We start from the raw sequence: 19,129 nt of genomic DNA, 5'->3' as shown, positions 1-19,129 counted from the left end.
CACACAGATATTGTTATAATTAAAGCACAAAGTCATGATTTATTCATTATGATAACAATATGTGATACGACAGAGTTTAAATTCTGTCCACCGCGGGTGGTTACCTTGCCATGTCCACCACCACCATTTGTTGGCTTTACCGTGCGTTTATTGCATTAATCTAAATCTTTCATCTCGTAGAGCCTGCTAAATAGTATATTCACACACAAAAAATAAAAAAACTTAATCAGACATTGATAGGTATATAAAAAATTAAATTTTGGTTTATAAAATGAATGATCCGATTCTGTCTAGCTATAATTTTAAAGTTAAATCATCTAGGTGAATGGTTCAAATTACAACAATGTAACACACAATGAAACCCATTATAGATGGTGGAAATGGTGGGTTTCCGAAAGAATTTAAACAATGTGTCAATGTGTGGGGTAAGGTAACCATCAGAAACTGCAATGCAAAATGAATGAAGGAATACAACTATATCACGTAGTCATGCAGATATCATATACTATTGCTAGCTACATACATACTGGTAATGCTAATCATATCTTATTACTACATCTTTCTTTCTTAGCCGAAAGCATAACTCTGACCCTGAAGTCAATGTCATGATTATCAGAATGTAAAGCACTCAAAGTAGTACTAGTAGTTCTTAGTTACAGAAAATAGTTATATGTATAGTTTATTTGTGATTACAAAAGTTGGCAAATAGAAGGATTATTCAAAGACCGGCCGGATTCTGGTAGTTATTAACATTTTAGTATATCATTTAATTTGTGCTACTCTATCGCAGTTTTAAAAAGTGTCAAGATTCGTTTACCAAAAAAAAAAAGTGTCAAGATTCTCTTCAGCCTCTTTTTGGGACCGATCCTATTGATCGATTGCGTTTTTGGACTATTTTTTAGCTCACTTTGATAGGAGTATTAAATACTTTAATTTACATGTAACGATCCCGCTCCAGCTGATCTGCCTTTACTTATATTTCACATCCTTTTCCACTTTTTTTCCCGATATGGGACTATTAGGTGGGTTCTCACACTACATATAGTGGATTTCACCAAGAATAACAACCCTGTCAAAAATCATGTTTGTTGGATATATCTATCCATGCATGATAGAAAGGTAGAAATATATTTGTCTTGAGATAAATAGGCCTATTATCATACAATGTGACATGATTTTGGACAGAAGTTAGGTTTTGCATAAAATCTCAAATATGAACAGTTGGCCATAATCAAATTGATACTAAAAAGGGCATGAAATACTTCAAACAGGACCGTCCGAGAGGAAACTGAGACGATCCTCATCCTCCAAATATTCTAGTTCACATTACTCTGAAATATTTTTAGCCCACCTGCAACAAGAACTACTTTGAAAAACACCCAAAGAAGATTAGCATATATCCATAGAACTAAAAGAATTTTGGAGGTATGAAACAAAAACTAAATTTTGAGCGATTAGTTTCCAGTCTATTGTGGGGAATCAGTCCAAAGTATAATCAACAATTCATAGTCATTCTCCAAGTTCGGGTAACCAATGGTTCAACGGTTCATAGTCTTCTTCTTCTGATCATCAGAACTCAAAGTACACAATCAATGATTCATCATCAATCAATCAATGCCAGCCCTGATTGATGATGAACCGTTGATTATGTACTTTGAGTTCTGATGATTAGAAGAAGATTATGAACAGTTGAACCATTGGTTACCCGAGCTTGGAGAATGACTGAATTGTTGATCAGGGCTGGCATTGATTGATGAGGGACCATTGATTGTGTGTAATAGATGGAAAATTCTAACTCCACGCCCATTTACACACCCACTTACACACCCATACTCACAATAAGGATGGGTCCCACACACACTGGGTGTATAATGTGTGCGGGCTTTACTCCTATTGTAAATGTGGATGTGTAATTGAATGTGGAGGTAGAATGATTGATACTAGATATTCACAAGTATTTGGATGCAGACAACATACAGGTTGGTGAATAGCAAATCAGTGAACCAGAATATCGATCTCTGTGTTGATAAGGTTGACTGACTTTGTAAGGGTGAATTGAGAAACAGTAATGCTACACACACAGATTTTGTGCACAGATTTTTTGTGGGGCCCACTACGGGTTCCACACAAATAATCCGAGCCGTTCATTAAATGTAAAACATTTTTTCAAGAGCCCTCGCAAAAAATCAGCTCAATCCGATACTCATAGATGCTTGATTCAATCATTTAACTTTTCATTCGAATCTCAGGATAATGAAAAGTTAAATGATTGAATCAAACACTTATAGATATCGGATTGAGCTGATTTTTTGCGAGGGCCCTTGAAAAAACGTTTTACATTTAATGAACGGCTCGGATTATTTGTGTGGGACCCGTAGTGGGCCCCACAAAATCTGTGTGGGTAGCATTACTGGATTGAGAAATTAGAAAAAGGCATATATATATATATATATATATATACATCTATATAATAAAACAGAGCAGTGTTTGAATCCAAAAGACAACCAACGCTCCAGATTTATCTCTTCCTCCTGCATAAATCTCTACCCTCAATTCTACAAATGGCATGTCCGTAAATACTTGGCTTTTTTATGACAAAAATAGAGCAGGTAATGTTCCTTCAAAATTTGAAAACCCGTAATATACTCCTATCTCTTACTTTCCCATTCTCTTCTCTCTCTCTCTCTATCTCTCTGTGACAACCTCACGATGATTGAGTTTTTGGCCCCAGCGATCTCTCATCCCTCACAAAAAAGGTATGGATCTTTAAACCCTAGCTCCCCTTTTACACGACTCTCTCTCTCTCTCTCTCTCTCTCTCTCTCTCTCTCTCTCTCTCTCTCTCTCTCTCTCCTCTTTGAACAACCCTCTACTAACCTCCTCTCTTCCTCAACTGCGATCAACCACCACCATCGCAGCTCCTGCGTGCAAAACACTCCTAGACTCTCCTCCAGTCCTTCCTTTCGGGGTAATGGACTCTCTACAGCTTTAAAAAAATGAATTTGATATTGATCAGAAATCTCTTTGGTGGTTAATAGGGTGTTCAACGAACCATCGATTCCGCCACCGTCGACCACTTCCGTTGCTCTCAGTCAATCAAGGCTTGATTTATTGGACTTCATTCTCTCCTTTTCACGTAAGCAATCCCAATCAAGATTTTATTGCATTCAAATGCCTCATAAAACTGGAAATAGAATAAAGAAACTACTGCACTTATGTTGTACATATCACAAGAATACAATTAGAAGATTCTGTCGTAAAATGTACTCCGGGCTCTGGAGTTTCTTTGATGATTTCCTTTTTCTTCGAAATGGCATTTCCACCAGATGGATTATTGATGAGTGATGTATCTTCTTCCTCTTCAGGCTCACTTTGGTAACCACCAGTCTCAAGTGGCGCGCAAGTGATAACAGGTTGATTCTCCACAATTCCTTATCATTCCATATGTTTGTAAAAATGCCTCATACATATGGAATCGAATGATTAGGAAATGTGGACTCTGTCATTTTTATGGCTGATTATTGCATTCCATCTGTATGTTTTGAATCACAGAATCACAAACTACTCTTGATTTTCCTGTGTATTTTTTTTTAATATCTGGATTGCAATAAGTAGCTTGTTGCATAATTAGAGCTGTGATGGTGGTTGATGGTATTTTTGTTGTTGTAATTTCCCCAATAAAAAGGAGTTGATTTTTTTATATCTCTCATGGACGCCATTGTCACACCTAGATTTTACATAAACTGGTTTATAAATTGTGATAAAAGACTAATGAGATCATCGTGAAAACATTGTTGTTAAAGCATTGTAGAATGGTCCAATAACATTTTAGTCAATTTAACTTTACTGGATTTTTAATATGCGTGTTGTGTGATTTATGAATTTTCAACAAATTTTACCTATGCTTTGCTTATTTTATTCTATATGTCTTTATAGTCAATTAGCTAAACGACATTCTAATTTCTCAAATTTGTTTATACACGTATTTTAGGAACAATCCGGTAAAGATATATCAAAAGGAATACTAGCGCAACGTGCCCGACGAGAACGAGAACGTATTTTTAAGCAAACCACTGAAAGGCGATCGGAACAACACTCACCGATAAATACAAGTGTAAGACTCTTATTAATCAAAATCGTGTTTGATTATCTACATTTTCTACCCATGTTTTTTTAATGTAATTCTTTCTCAATTGTTGACTTTATACGTAAAGATTCAACCTCTCCGAGACGGGAATATTAGAGCCGATGGGCGAGACCAACATGCCGTACATGTTCCCGAGGTAAGTCTCCATATAATTGTGAAGTTTCTTGCAAACCTAATTAGTACCCGTAATGCAATCAAGATTTTATTGCATTCTATGTGTTTGTAAAAATGCCTCATAAAATTGGAAATAGAATAAAGAAACTACTGCACTTATGTTGTACATATCACAAGAATACAATTAGAAGATTCTGTCGTAAAATGTACTCCGGGCTCTGGAGTTTCTTTGATGATTTTCTTTTTCTTCGAAATGGCATTTCCACCAGATGGATTATTGATGAGTGATGTATCTTCTTCCTATTTTGTTTGCTACAGGATTGAAGGTCGATGATTTTCACGGTAATACTTCTCTGAACCTGTGTGAACTTTTTTAATAATAATTTTTAAAACTAATTAATAATTTTGAAATTTTAACTTCTAGGTACCTTAGCACTTGCAAGAAAAGCAAATTATACGTTAACCACTCAATTCGTACAGACGGGATTCCTGAATGGTAAGTTGGATATTGAGCAAATCAATTTGTATGTTTTTTAGTTTTTAACTATATGGAGATTAGTATTTTTTGTTCGATTAGTTGTTCTAAAAAAATCGTGCTTATCTAGGTTTGCAAAAGATGAAAATGCACAAAAGTCGGTAACATGGAACCGCACACATGGATTTTCGCTCCCACAGGCATTAATAATTTCAAATGCCAGGAGAATTCGAATAAACCAATTTGCGTTTCGGACCAATGTAAGATTTTCCCCTACATGATTTCATGGTTAATATTTGGGCATGCATCATTATATAACTACACTTGAAATTTTATTGTAGGTAAACTATTATCGCTTTATTGGCCGCATTGAAAAAATATATGTTGAACATCTATGGATTGATTTATGCAATACATGCTATAACCAAGTTGACAATCAGTACGGCTGGTTTATGTGTAAACATTGTGGTAGAGAAGATGTGCAGACTATAACCAGGTAATCAATCCACACATCTTTAATGAGTAATACAACTTATGCGTAACACATACAACTTATTTGCATTTATTGTAGGTATAATGCAAAGATGGTTGTAAAAGACTCCACTGGCTCAATGGAACTCTTCGTAAAGGACACGAAGGCAGAATTCATCTTACAATGTGTCCCTTCATATCTGAAGAAATTAATGTTAAAGGTAAATACTAAAAAACTATATATATAAATTACACTGTATATAGAATTAAAATAATATATTAATACATTTATTTGTGATGTTCTGCCAGGATAATGGAGCGCAAATGCTCAAAGACTACATTTCTCAATTTAATGAATGTCCATACGTGTTTATTATTCCTGGTCCAAAGTTTGGATGCGTTGACCATTGTGCTCCCGTGGTGACTTTTGTATTAAAAGTTGATTGGTCAGAAGAGTGTTTGCATATTTTCAAAGGTAATAAAACGATTTAAATTATTGTAGGGGTGATAAGTTGTCATTTTCATTTAATTTCCAGTTCATATTTATTTGCGATGAATTTAATAATTCTTAATCTTATTTATGTAGGGAAATCGAGAACTGGCAAAGAGACATTGGATTCATCGTGATAAGAGCTTTTTTAAGACATTGAAAATTTGATAATGACATTTTATTTGTTAGGTTAAGTTTTACAAGAATATATTTGGTTTGACGTAGTTAATTTTTATTACGTGTGTTGGGTGATTTATTGATTTTGAAAATTTGTGTAAAACTAGAATATTATTTGCATCTCGAATTGTCCTGCACATATTCCAAAGTTTAATTTGTTCCTACCCATTTTTTTAACATGCCCTCCTTTTGCTCATTGTTCCACAAATATCTTTAGTTGTATTTCAAATATGTTGCGCCGTACCTTCAGGCACGGGCATTCACTAGTATATAATAAGGGAGAACGGTTTTTAAATCTTATCTCTCTATAAATCATAACCATTGATTTGCTCTATAAATCCTACGGCTCTTCCTCTCTCTCTCTCAAATAATATTAATTGCACAATTACCACTAATTAGATCTCACGTTACGCCATGCCTTCAAACACGGACAAATCCTAGTATATATATATAAAAATAAAGAAAACAAAGAAAAAAAAGAAGGAAGATTTGAGCAATCTAGTCCAGTTGGAAAAAACACAGGGCGAGGAATCAATCATGTTTATCTTCTGGGGATTTGTTTGTTTTACTAAAATAGTAGAGTAGTAATTGAAACCAAAACTTTTTGAACGAGTCAAAACTCAAAAGCTTTACCATCCTGCCTGGGAGCCTTTCGGCATTGATTCATGCCTTGTGTTGTGTCCACGGAAAAAAGATCAGGAAAGATTTTTGCATGCGCAAAATCTCCCTCCCTCTCTCTCCCTCCCTCTGTGGGGGAAAAACAGGTTGAAAGGGAAAAAAGTGAAGTCAAAGAAACATCCATTTGACTTCAACATGCATCGAATATATTTAATTTTTGTCGTCATTCATTTCTCTCTCCTAATGAAATATATTTTATTGATGCAGAAAGAGGTTGGTGGAGGCTAAGATAAAATGGCAACCAGTTAAAGTAACAAAACACACTTTTAGACTAGTTGTTTTGCCTAGTATTGCTGCACTTCCTCTAAGGTCCACTATGGCTCTATTACTATTATCCAAGTGGATGGGTAAGAGTATCTGCAGTGGAATAAACAAAATAAAAAATTGTTAAAATTAGTAATATTGTATCAAAAAAGTGTTTATATTGGAATGTTTTTAAGTGAACAAAGTGTGTGTTTTTTGAAAAACTGTTTTTTGTTTTGAAAAACTTTTTTTTTTTGAACTGTTTCTAACATAAACATTTTTTTTCCCTTCAAAATCTGATTTTTCAAAAAATATGCGTGAAATGAAAGAAAAAAGTTTGGAGGGCCCATTGATTTTGATTATGGGCAAAAAATAACCAATATGAGATTTGACATTGTTAACTTTAGCAACTTTTAAATGAATAATTAAAATTTGATGTGGCATGTTTTGATTATTCACATTTGCTTATTTCACTGTTGATGCTCTAATAGACATTATTGTGAAGACAAAAATAAAATAAAATTCATGTGTTCGGAATATCCATACATGCACATGGAATTCTTTCTTCTTCTTCTTCTTTATTATTATGTGCTTCAGGAGGAGACATGCACTCAGGATTCACATGTAGATCGATAGGGATCGATGATCATGTTCATATACTGATGGCTATATCACAATGAGGTCATATGTTCTTTCAAAATTCATAAGATTGATGCTTCTGTGAACCTAAAAGATTGCCTTGTTCGTGGATAAGAGGTTGGACACAAAATTGACAGCAATAATAAGGACATATCCTATTAATTTTCTCTAAGTTAATTCGTAGGTTCAGTCAAGGGCTCTACATGGAAAGGCAAATGTGTGGAGTATAGCATTCCACATAAAGTAGCCAAAGAAGAGTAGACCATATGATCATCATATAATTAAACACACAGGCGCATACAACAGGGAATGCATCTTAATTGTCTTGACAATTACCATTCCCCAATTCCCCTGTTTCTATGTCACCTATAATAGCCAATAAAGATGATGAAACGTGTACAGTTTTAGATTCACGCACGATGATGCTACAGTTACCACACACACGTATTCGATATTTTATTTTAGTTTGTCATATTAGGTGACGTTGAATACATATATGATACGTTTTGAGACTATTAGAAATTCAAGTTTGGTCGCTATATATAGCCCGAGTATGTGGAGGCAAGTGCCCCCATTAAGTTCTTATAAACTTAGGGGCTACAACATATAGTAATTCTTTTGAGACGAGTACATTAGTATTCGTACATGGAACTAAGAGATTGTTCGGCTAAATAAGCCACTTAGTTTATTATTTTGTTATTATTTAATTTTTTTCGCATTTGCTAGTTTTTCATCAATTTTTTGGAGATTATTGTTTCGACATGATAAGAGGAATCTAAAAAGTAAAAAATTACGATCGAAACTTAATTTTTTTTGAATAAAGACAAAAATAAATCAATTAGATAAAAAATTTTCATCTTTATTTTAAAAAATTGGATTTCGATCGTGGTTTTTTATTTTTTAGATTCTTCTTGTAATGAAGAAACAATAATTTCCAAATAATTAACAAATAAATTTTTTTAAATAAAAAAAATAAAAATAAGTCAAATGACTTATTTAGCCGAACAACCCTTAAAATGAATTGGCTGGTGATCCATAGCTGAGAGCTGTAACACGCTTTTGAGACGAGTACATTATAGTACTCTCGTACTAATAAACCAATTGGCTGGTGATCTATAGATGTAAAGCGTGTTATCAGGCTTTTGCAGCATACTGGAGCAGCGGATAAAAAGAAAAAGAAAAAAGCATACTGGAGTATGAACGCTGCTACAGGTACAACAAATGTTGTACAGCAGCCGCACACAGATTACTTTTGTGTTTGTTTTGGGTTCTGCAAAGATGATTGGAGCCGTTTATTTTGTTTAAAATATTTCGTTTATAGTCCCTGTAAAAAATCACCTCACTCAAATATCGGGAACGAATTATCCAACTTTGCTTCAAAATTTAAAAGTTAGCCTAAATTTTGAAGCAAAGTTGGATGATTCATAAACACTCTTTCCAATATCGAATTGAGATGATTTTTTTGCAGAAACCCTAAACGAAGTATTTTGAATAAAATGAGCGGCTCCGATCATCTTTGCAAAATCTGAGACGGGTATAAAAGTAGTTTGTGCATGGCTACACAAACCACTTTTACATACATAAATACACAAACTCCTCTCACAAGAGGAATGAGACCCACATATACTTTGTGTGTGCAGTGTGTGTGGGCCTCACTTGTCTTGTGAGAAGAGTTTGTGTATTTGGGCGTGCAAGTGTGTGTGGTTGAAGAACTGCAAAAAAAAAAAACTAGTGCAAAAGCAAAACCATATCTATTTGAATTTGGTTTTAAAAGTCAATACATCTTTATCCACAAAAAATTTGTATTTGTTATATTTGCGTCAAACTTTTGTGATTTATTCATTCGCTTCGGCAAAAGGAATCGGAAAAGTATAAATTTTGATAGAAACTCATAACTTTTTTAAAAAGACCAAAAAAAGGTTGATTTTTTTAACTTATTTGTCTTTATTAAAAAAAATGTGAGTTTTGATCAAAAATTTTTGCTTTTTCGATTCCTCTTATCGAGACAAATCAGTAAGTCACAAAAAATTGATGCAAAACAAATAAATGTAAAAAATTTAAATAAAAACAAAAACAAGTTAATAAAACTAATTTATTGCATTTGTTTGTTAAATTTTTAAATAAAAACAAAAAAAAATATGTTAAATTTTTTTACATTTGTTTGTTTTGCGTTAAACTTTTAAAACTCATAATATTTTAAACAAAGACAAAAATAAGTCAATAAAACAACTTGTTTTACTTATTCTTGTCTTTTTGAAAAAAATTAAGAGTTTTGATAAAAAAAAAGATTAATTTTTCCGATTTCTCTTGCCGAGACGAATCAAAAAATTAAAAAAAAATTAAGGGAAAACTAATAAAGGAAAAAAAATTTAAGTAAAGACCAAAATAAGTTACAATTCCACTGTAAATCCAAATCAGACCCCTATGCAGAATTAACTTAATGGTAAAGATGAGTTGTCAAGTTTGGAGGGAAATGAGGAGGATATCAAGGGATTGTGTCCTCTCCCTCTCTTGCCGAAAAACAAAGAAAGATGGGGATGGTTTGGGTTGGAAAGAAAAATGTGTGCAACACAGGCAAGCACAAAATCGATTTTGGAATAAAATTAGACGTGACAACATAAATAATTTTTCAAACAAAAATAATATTTTTGTTTTGATAATTATTATTATTTAAAAAAAATACTGAGATTTTACATTATGATGTCAGCTTTTTCTGGTTTTCCAAATGCAATAGTGTTCTAGTACTACTAAAATTTAAATAGATGAGTAACAAAATCACCTCTTTTCATCTATCCTCCTTCAATTTATCTACCTACCCAACCTGGGAAACAAACAACAGAAAGTCCGAGAATCCCGACCGGGGATTCCCGACCGAATTCCCAACGCTGCGCCGGGCCCATTCCGGCCACCGGACGGCTGATCGGAGCCGACCAAAAATTCTATAAAAAAAAACCGAGTGGGTCATTGCGAGAATCAACGGCAGTAAAAAAAAATGGAGTGTTTGGATCGGCTACCAACACACATCGGATGCCGTTAATTCTCGCGTAGACCCACTTGGTTTTTTTTTTTAGAATTTTTGGTCGGCTCCGTTCAGCCATCCGGTGGCCGGAAGGGCCCGGCGCGGCGTCGGGAATTCGGTCGGGAATCCCCGGTCGGGATTCTCAGACTTTCTGTTGTTGAGCAAACTGTAGTCTTGCTCAACAAACAAAAACATCTAATGGAGAGAGAGAGAGAGAGAGAGAGAGAGAGAGAGAAGCAATTTGCAGAAATGTCGATCCAAAATCCATTTTTATATCCTTCTATCCCTTTTCATTTTGTTCCCAGCAACCTTTCTGCAGAGAGAGAGAGAGAGGGCAGCCGGTCACCACCTCTCGCCATCACAACCTCGTCCATCTCCCATCACCACCTCCCAACCGGACATCCTCCTCTCACCCCCTCTCCACCTCCACCACCAGCCGGGTACCACCACCACCACCACTCCTCCATTCTCCAACCCCAGCCGTGAAACCACCATCAACGGATCACCTCCTCCATAACCACCACCACAGGAGCTCACCACCATCGGAGATCACCATCACCACCTCCTCCAGCCGAGCTCCGCCGTTGCTCTGAGCCGTCGTCTCTTTCCGAACGACTCCGAAAACCGTTTCCCCGGACTCGAGGTAGTTTAGAACTCACCTCCCTACATATATATCGCGTTACCGTAATGATTTTAGTGTTTCGGTGAGTTGATTTTCGAACCCGACATTGCCGGTCGAGTCCGGCCGTACCTCTGTTTCGTAGTTCGTAGTTCGTAGTTCCATTTTGTGCTGCCACTGAGATTTGAAAATAAGTTTAGAAGAATTACAGTTAGTCCCTGATTTATAGTTAGTTTGTAAATCCACCCTAGCATACGAAGAAATGATATTTTTAGCCCCGAAGTTAATAAGTTTCGGTTCGATCCTAGTTTTGTTGCAAATATGAATTTTATTAATACCGTCAACACTCCGAAATGATATAGAATAAACGTAGATTTTTGGTTCTGAAAAAGGAAAAGAAAAACAAGAGGAGTGACTTTAATATTTTTCTTTTATAAATTTTCATCGCATGATTAGTATACTGAATGATTAAATCGCATGATTATTTTTATGGCATTATTAGTTGTATCGCATGATTATTTTTTTGGCATTATTAGTTGTATCGCATGATTATTTTTGTGGCATAATTAGTTCTATAGCAAAATAACTTTTATTGCTCGATTAAACATTATTAGTATGTTAGCCTGTATTGTGAAAATGTGGACTGTGTGATATGTTGTTGTACTAATAGATTGGACAAATAGGTTTTCGAGGTTGGTTACGATGTGCAGATTTAACTTATTAGACGTGAAGATAGGATTAATGGAAAAGATAATAAAGTGAGATACTGAAATTTGAATTTCGGGCTTGGAACCCGCGGTGATGTTTTGATTAGAGATTGATTGGTGGTGGATTTGTGAATTGTTGATTTTCGAAACCCTGGGTATAGCATGGTGGTGATCGACTCTCGGATGTTGGGACGGGATATAAGGGTGGCATTGTGTTTGTGTCACAACCCGGGCTAGACGGCGCTTGTGCTTTGCCGGTGAAGTTTTTATCCGAACTTATGGTCGCGGATGGAATACCCGAGTACGTAACTTACGTATCTTTCATCCCGATCTGAAAAAAGAGAGTCGGACCACCCTAGTGTCTTGTGTTAGAGGTAAAGAGTAGGAACAGATCTATGGATAAGACCCGAGAATTCACATAGGTTGAAGAATAGTAATGAAATAATTGATTGTTCTCTTTTTATGTTATGTCAAAGCATTTCAATTTTATTTTCTTGCTGCTTGTAAGGTATGGGTTCGGGTGGGTTTTGGCTACTGAGCGTCATCGCTCACGGTACTATGTTGCCCTGGTAACTCAAACACCTTGTATTGAAAACGGAACAAAAGGGCCGTAGGCAAAAAATGATTTAATGATGATTAATGAAGAGATTGTCGACTTTGAATTCCGTCCTTTAGTTGCTCTGACTAATTTAAATCGACCTTATTTTGAGAGCATTCTGGTTTATTGGGAATTGTAATATTTTGGTAAATTCAAAAACTTAAATTACATTTGATATGGTTGTAATATGGTGACACGGGCTTTTGGAACAATGGCGTAGTAAATTTAGAGATTTCTCTTGGGAAAATTGTCTTTGGAAATTTTAAAGTCTGGAAAAGAAAAATATTATTGGAAATCTCTTTTCAATATTTTTTAAATGTCTTCAAATTTTCGGGGCGTTACACATAAAGTGTAAGAATATTTTAGTAAATTCATCAAAATTAAAATAAAAAAAAAGAGCGACAAAATCATTATTGATAATGAACTCAATCTCAAGCTCCTCTATGACCAATACGGATTGCTTCACCCCCCCCGCCCCCCCCCCCCCCCCCCCCCCCCCCCCCCCTCTCTCTCTCTCTCTCTCTCTCCCTCCCCAGTCTGTCTTTACTACTCTCTATCCATCTCTTGCTTTCTCTTTCTCTCTCTCTCCAGCTCCAGTCTCCAATATGTACTCCTCTCTCTCTCTCTCAATACAGAATAGGCTTCGTTCCAAAACATTTTTTTAAAAAATAAGTACTTATTTCACATTTTCAAATTCAAAAATAATATAAATGAAAAATAATTTTTTAATTTTTTTTTGCACCATATTAAAGATTTCAATGAGAATTATCAAATAAGATACATATTGATATAAAAATTATTTGCATAAACACATGATTTTTGAGCTTAAAATTGCATTCTTAAAAAATAAGTACTTATTTCCCTTTCAGGAACGGGCCGGAGCCTAGCCGTTCAACCCTCAACCAATCCAACTGGCGTTTCAGCAAATCAGAATTGAAGCAGCTAGAAATGCGCTCTCTCTCTCTCTCTCTCTCTCTCTCTCTCTCTCTCTCTCTCTCTCTCTCTCTCTCTCTCTCTCTCTCTCTCTCTCAATACAAACTTAGAATTCTGAATTTTCACTTTTGCATGCAGGTTCTCTTCCTTCAGAACAAAAAGACTACAATGGAAATGCTTTGTTTTGGTCCTTTCTCGGCATTAAAGCAAATCTGAAAATGAGGTAGATGAAGATTTGAGCATAGAAACCCTATTTGAGGTATGCAATAGTTCTCTTCGAGTTCGAATCTTAATAGTTGCAAGAAATTTTTTTTCGCACCTATAAATAACATCACTTAGATATTCTATACTCACATGCAGCTTAAGTCTTCTCTTTTGACCTCTCTGTTTTCGCTTTTTTACTTCAACGCAAAACAATTCCAAACTTTCGAGCAAAATGACTACTGCTAATGATCAGTTGTTTAGGTCCATGGATCTCAACCCATGGGAAGTAATAGTACTTAGCTAGGGACCATTACCTCCTATTTTTTAGATCCATTTTTTAAATAATATTTCCAAAGCTCTACGTGGCCATCTTCACCTTGCTTTCGATGGTCCCCATTCTCGTTAACTTGTTCGAAAAAGAGGGAAGCCCAATGCTTGCCTCTTGTGGAACCACAACATTGTTTATTGGGGTTGTTGTTATGTTGTTCATCATTGAAATGGCTTTTTATGTGTCTATTTCTATTCACATGGGTTTTAGAACTATTCACTACCTTTGGATTAATATAACTTTTGGGGTTGCTGAAAATTGACCCATCACACCATGCACGTTGTCACCCTAACCTACACGTTTAGGGCTGCTTTTATAAGAAAGCCAATATCACATTCCTGTGTCACTCTTCTTCAAGCAGTAATGTGGTTTATTCTATTTTTACTCATCTCTAAAGTTTCTTTCTGGATTTATAGAGGCTACTCATTGAAAGTTTCATGTGGTCGTCACGAGATAGAAGTTGTAATCCATGCATTGGTGGGAAAGAGGCTTCAAGATACTATTGTTGAGTATCATGAAGTCTACAGGAAAGCTCTCCTTCTGTTGGAGCATGGTAGAATCCTCTCCGGTCGTTTCGATGCTGAGATAGATGCGTATTTGACGGCGATGAATACTATCTTCATTGATCATTTCAGAGCATTACTGTCAAGAAACCCAACCGAGACCGTGGATATATCATGCCTGATGCTTTAAAGACTTCAATTCTTTTTCTGTCACTTTCTGTTCTTGTTTAGGAGGAGTTGTTTATCTTAAATAGGGTCCTTTCGTAGCTTTTTCTTTCTTTTTCTTCCCAAGTAGAGCTAGTGTAGGGTTTTTTCTTTTTTTCCTCTCTACTTGGGAAGAAAAAGAAAGAAAAAGTTACGAAAGGACTCTACTTGAGATAAACAACTCCTCCCAAACAAGAACAGAAAGTGGCAGAAAAAGGATTGAAGTCTCTAAAGCATCAGGTATCATATATCCACGGTCTCGGTCGGGTTTCTTGACAGTAATGCTCTGAAATGATCAATGAAGATCGCCGTCAAATACGCATCCATCTCAGCACCAGAACGACTGGATAGGATTTTACCATGCTCCAACAGAAGGAGAACTTTCCTGTAGACTTTGTGATACTTAACAATAGTATCTTGAAGCCTCTTTCCTGCCGATGCATGCATTACAACTTCTATCTCAGGGCGACCACACGAAACTTTCAACGAGTAGCCTCTATAAATTCAAATTTTTTTTTAGAGATGAGTAAAAATAGAGTAAACCACATTGCTGCTTGAAGAAGAGTGACACAAGAATGTGATATTGGCTCTCTTGTAAGAGCAGCCCTAAACGTGTAAGTTATGGTGACAATGTGCATGGTGTGATGGGTTAATTCAACAACCCCAAAAGTTATATTAATCCAAAGGTAGTGAATAGTTCTAAAACCCTTGTGAATAAAAATAGACACATAAAAAGCCGTTTCAATGATGAACAACATAATAGCAGCCCCAATAAACACTGTTGTGGTTCCACAAGAGGCAAGCACTGGGCTTCCCTCTTTTTCGAACAAGTCAAGGAGAATGGGGACCATCGAAAGCAAGGTAAAGATGGCCACGCAGAACTTTTGAAATATTGTTTCAAAAACGGGTCTAAAAAATAGTAGGCAATGGTCCCTAGCTAGGTACTATGACTTCCCATGGGTTATGATCCATGGACCTAAACAATTGATCATTTAGCAGTAGTCATTTTGCTCGAAAGTTTAGAACTGTTTTGAGTTAAAGTAAAAAAAAAAAAAAAGAGGTCAAGAGAGAAGACTTAAGAGCATCCACAGTGGAATAACCAAAAGTTAATAATCAAAAATTGTCACATCATCTTTTGATTATGCATTTAAGGGATTATTAAGGTTAGCAATATAAAAGTCCACAATGATACAATCAAATTTGAATAAACAAAACTTGCTGCATCACCTTTCAATTTATAAAAATCTAAAAATTGTGAACATAGAAAATAATTTTTTAAAAATAGGTTTCAAACTAATAAAAATAGGTTATTAGAAAAAGAGAAAATCAAATTTTGAAAACTTTGATTAAAATTTTTTTTTAGGAAAAAGTTAAAAAAAAAAATTTTGGAATAAAAAAATAGTTTTTGAATTTTTTTTAAAAGAATAGTTTTTGAAAAAAAAATAGTTTTTGCAAAAAATAAAAGTTTTGGGAAAAACAGTTTTAATAAAAAAATAGTTTTGTAAAAAAAAAATTGTTTTGAAAAAAAAAATAGTTTTTGCAAAAAAAAAATAGAAACTTTTTTTAAAAGTATTTTTCTTAGAAATATGTTGAAAATGGAAGAGAGAGAAGGTTTTTGTGTTATGATGGTGTACTTAATTGAGAAAATGTTGGGACAACTAAATTTGATTATTCGCAAAAAGTTGCTAGTTTTGATTATCCAAGGGTAAAAATTTGATGAGTTGCTAAGAGGTTGTTAAGTTTGATTATTCCACTGTGAGCTCTTTTTTGAGCAAATGTTGCTAACCTTAACATTTTAATTATATCACTGTGGATGCTTTGCATGTGAGTGTAAAATATTTAAGTGTTGTTATTTATAGGCGCGAAAAAAGTGTTCTTACAACTATTAAGATTCGAACTCAAAAAGAATTATTGCATACCTCAAATAGGACTTCTGTGCTCAAATCTTCATCTGCCTCATTTTCAGATTTGCTTTAATGCTGAGAAAGAACCAAAAACAAAGCATTTCCATTGCAGTCTTTCTGTTCTGAAGGAAGAGGACCTGCATGCAAACGTAAAAATTCAGAATTCTAATGCAACGTTTGGATCCTCTTTTTCCCACTTTTCAAAAAACTCAATTTTTTTTTTCAAAAACTGATACAGCCTTGGTCCCACTTCTCCGAGCCCCCAACCAGGTCCTTCAAATACGTGTAAGACTAAATTTTAATTTAATCATTGTGGTGGCTTACATATTTTATATGGCATATATTGATTATTGGTTGAATAGGATTCTCCATATCTTTTATTCTATTCTATTGGTCAAATGGAGAAGTTATTTCTTAAATAGACTCTATTTTGATAGGAAGTAAGTATAACATTCATTAAGAAAACCGGTCATCTCTCTGCCTATAAGAGAACGTCTAGGGTTCCATTAATTTAACGTAATATACTAAATAGCTAAAAAGAAAGACAATGAAGAGAAACCCGTCTTCCACCTAGGGCTTAATGCTCTAGTAAAATTATGGTCATCACTTACTGGATCGCTCAAGTTCCGCATAAATGGATCTGAGTACGCCGCTCTTGATTTCTTAAGTTCCGCTTAATGTTTGTATTGATAGTTCTAAACCCTGGCGTAATGTAGGTCGTTAATTATTTAATGCCATTATGAATAAATTTACATTAGATTCACGCACGATAATGCTACAGTTACCACACAAAAATTTGGCAGTGGTATTGTATTCGATATTTTATTTTAGTTCGTCACATTAGGTGACGTTGAATACATATGATACGTTAATTTAGACTCAAGTTTGGTCGCTATATATAGCCCGAGTACGTGGAGGCAAGTGCCCCCAATAAGTTCTTATAAACGGGCTACAACAAAATTCTTTTGAGACGAATACATTAGTACTTATCCCCGATATTTCAACTACTTTTCGGCGTGAAGTACAAGGCAGACGTTTCAAATGAATCGTGTGATTGAACATGACAAATCAATTTAGTGGCACTTTCACATGCGTCTATTTTTGTTTCATATGACGTGACAAAACACAAAAATCATGGACCCGCTCCCAACCGAAGCATTTCCGTTCATGCACGACTCTTACCTTAGGCCACACGAATAAGGCCAGAGCTTTTCACTCCATCCTGTGCAGCAATTATGCATGGACTCTGTAATTAGTACACACAATTAGCTTTCCTAATGTCACGGTAAATATTAGAGAGATGTCGTAATAAGTAGGCAGTCTAATCCTCATGACTCGATCACTTTAGCGAAGAATACTAGCTATCGGCCCAGGCTACGAGCCATATAGCATGATATTGAAGACCCGTTTGTAATAGGGCTAGTTTTTTGAAGTGTGAACACAAGGACGAATTCAGACGGAAATAAAGCTCTTCCCTTTTCGTAGTCTCATTCCCTCTTTAATAGTACAAAAAAGTGGAATAGACAATAACGGCCAAAAGGATCCAAATTTCGTCAACTGTTTTGTGGGGTTTATATATAATTATAGTTTGCCTTTACTTCTTTGTCAGCATCCGCCACCAGCCACATTAATCAACGGGCTCTGACGGGGAAACATTGAAGATCAATCAAAAGTTTGAGTGAGACTCTGATTGAAAAATTTGAGCTCGTGGTTTAAGAATCAAGAGGTTCCCGTTCTTGATTTCGAAAGAGAAAAACATGAATCTCGCCTCTAAGTTTAGATGGTTGTGGGCTGTGGCTCTTATCAAATCCCTTTGTCAGCGTCATAACAACGGTATGTTTGAAGGGAATTTCACATGTTCAAGTCCCAGTGCGTTTGGTTCGGCATTTTTGAAGATAAATAGCAGTGCGACAAGCTAATTAAGCAAATCCATTCCATGACGAGGATATTTGTAGTGATGAAACAGGAAATCGTGACATGAGAAAACAGAGCATTCACACAAAAAAAAAAAAAATAGTAAAAGAATTTATGGGGATTGCCTACCATGAAAAATTATCCACTACTAATAATTGGATTGGACATAGCGGGCAGAGTGCTAACCGGATATGGGCATCCAACAAGTTTTATTCGAGATGACACTCACAACAAAATTGAAACAAAATGAACTTCGCTCGCATAGATATATCATCAAATTAGGTTTTGGATTCCCAAAAGGGTGTAGGATACTAGGTAAAAGATGTATTGATTTCAGAGAAATGTGTATTAATATTTATAAAAGTGTATTAATATCCGTAAGATATGTATTAATATCCGAACTTATTTGAAATTATTGACATATTATTCTCCATCTAGTGGACGGAGGTTAGCAGGACCGTGTTTTGTTACTGCATCATCAAAGTAAGTTTGCCCATACGTGGATGTTTATGTTAAGGAATACGATTTCACCTTGTTTAGGTATGGAACACACAGGGACGGCTCTATTGTATTGAAGGGGTTCAAGCGAACCTCCTATTTCAAAAAAATGCATTGAAATTTGTATTTATTTTACATATACTTTGGTATTTCCTAAATATTGTCGGCGCAGAATCAATCGCACGCAAAAAAAAGAAGTTAAAATCCACTTAAATTTGTGAGTAAGTAGATACTATTTATAGCTCTACAAAACATTATACTAAAT

At 35.2% G+C, this 19,129-nt stretch overlaps 2 long non-coding RNA genes across 2 annotated transcripts; both read left to right on the top strand.

The window, feature by feature from the left end:
• The first annotated feature begins 2,716 nt into the window (after nt 1-2,716).
• On the top strand, nt 2,717-3,483 carry LOC131335669 (uncharacterized). Its single transcript, XR_009202575.1, has 3 exons — nt 2,717-2,756; nt 3,038-3,135; nt 3,365-3,483. It is a non-coding gene; the product is annotated as an uncharacterized LOC131335669 (long non-coding RNA).
• A 1,204-nt stretch (nt 3,484-4,687) lies between these two features.
• Nucleotides 4,688-5,226, top strand: LOC131335668 (uncharacterized). Its single transcript, XR_009202574.1, has 3 exons — nt 4,688-4,756; nt 4,866-4,995; nt 5,077-5,226. It is a non-coding gene; the product is annotated as an uncharacterized LOC131335668 (long non-coding RNA).
• The last annotated feature ends 13,903 nt before the right edge of the window (nt 5,227-19,129 follow it).

This window comes from Rhododendron vialii, chromosome 8a (assembly GCF_030253575.1).
Source record: "Rhododendron vialii isolate Sample 1 chromosome 8a, ASM3025357v1".
Classification (NCBI taxonomy): domain Eukaryota; kingdom Viridiplantae; phylum Streptophyta; class Magnoliopsida; order Ericales; family Ericaceae; genus Rhododendron; species Rhododendron vialii.
This window is presented reverse-complemented; position numbering and strand designations above follow the sequence as displayed.